The sequence below is a fragment of the Pseudomyrmex gracilis genome, unplaced genomic scaffold (assembly GCF_002006095.1).
Source record: "Pseudomyrmex gracilis isolate BER0280 unplaced genomic scaffold, ASM200609v1 scaffold_303, whole genome shotgun sequence".
NCBI lineage: Eukaryota > Metazoa > Arthropoda > Insecta > Hymenoptera > Formicidae > Pseudomyrmex > Pseudomyrmex gracilis.
Window position 1 is genome coordinate 1 of NW_018020887.1, and position 1,398 is coordinate 1,398.

Below are 1,398 nucleotides of genomic sequence, written 5' to 3' on the forward strand. Positions count from 1 at the left end.
TTTATTTTTTATTCAGCAATAATTCTGTCTGTAATAACATCTTCTTCAGGCTCTGACTCTCCACTACTCCAAGCTTCGTCATCACCTGTATTCATTGTATAGCAAAAGTAATAAAGTACGAGGAAGATAAAAAGTAACGGAAAATGTTGTATCAGCACAAGTAAAAAAAATAAGTGTATCTCGAGCCTGACCTAACAGAGAACGCGAGGCGACAGGTGCTCCTACGCGCCGTTCTCACGTATGGCAAGGACGACGATAAACGGGCAGGCCTAATCACAATAAATATATTTTTGATCTGCTATTCACAATTTTGCCAAATTGTTTTACTAGTAAATAGCAACTTCAAAAACCCCAAATAAAAATAAATTTGTTTATAATTGCAGCCGCACGCAAATCAAGCCATGTATTTGTTTTAGAATATCTCACATGAAAATTAGGGATACGGGGTGAGTGGGGGAGGGACGGGCCAATTGACATTAAATAATATTAAAAATTGCTAATAATACTAAGAACATTAATATTTAATAAAAAAAAAGAAATTGAACAAGTTATTCTGGTGCGCCAAAATATTGGTTTTCCGGCCCTCTAAAGGTTAACACGTACGTGGCAGTACAAAGAAAGAATAATAGAAGAACATGAAGAAGAATCATTGCATAACAGACGTGCATCAACTTCCTCTAATATAAATGAGGATGAAACTGAAATAGATGACGTTAAAAAGATGTTGAGGGAATTAGAGAAGAAAAGACGCTGTCAAGACAATTCCACGCCTTCAATAAATATTTTGAATATCTCATAAGAACAGGAAAAGTATTATGGCTATTTGAAGCAACAAACACTGGTGATAATGTGTGTGTGATAGCAACATTACTTTATTCAAGCAGGTAATATAATAGAACGTTTTCGGCCTTAGATTAGGCCTTTATCAAGTCACATGATTACAATTTAGAAATATAAAAGTAATTGAGGGTTACTACTCAGTTACTTTTATATTTCTAAATTGTAATCATGTGACTTGATAAAGTTTTAATTCAAGAACAACATTATTATATATATATTGATAAAGGCCTAATCTAAGGCCGAAAACGTTCTATTATATTACCTGCTTGAATAAAGTAATGCTGCTATCACACACACATTATCACCAGTGTTTTTTGCTTCAAATGGCCATAATACTTTTCCTGTTCTTATGAGAATTTTTTTGAAGCGTACTATACTCCTCTTCTATTATTTTGAATATGTTGCAAAGTTTTTCAAATTATCCTCGTTTAGATTCTAAACAAAATATTTTGGAATTTTGGCAGAAACAAAAAAGTAATATTCCTGCATTATATTCTTTGTCTAAAATAGTTTTAGCAGTCCCACCTACACAGGTTAGTGTTGAGAGACTGTTCTCAT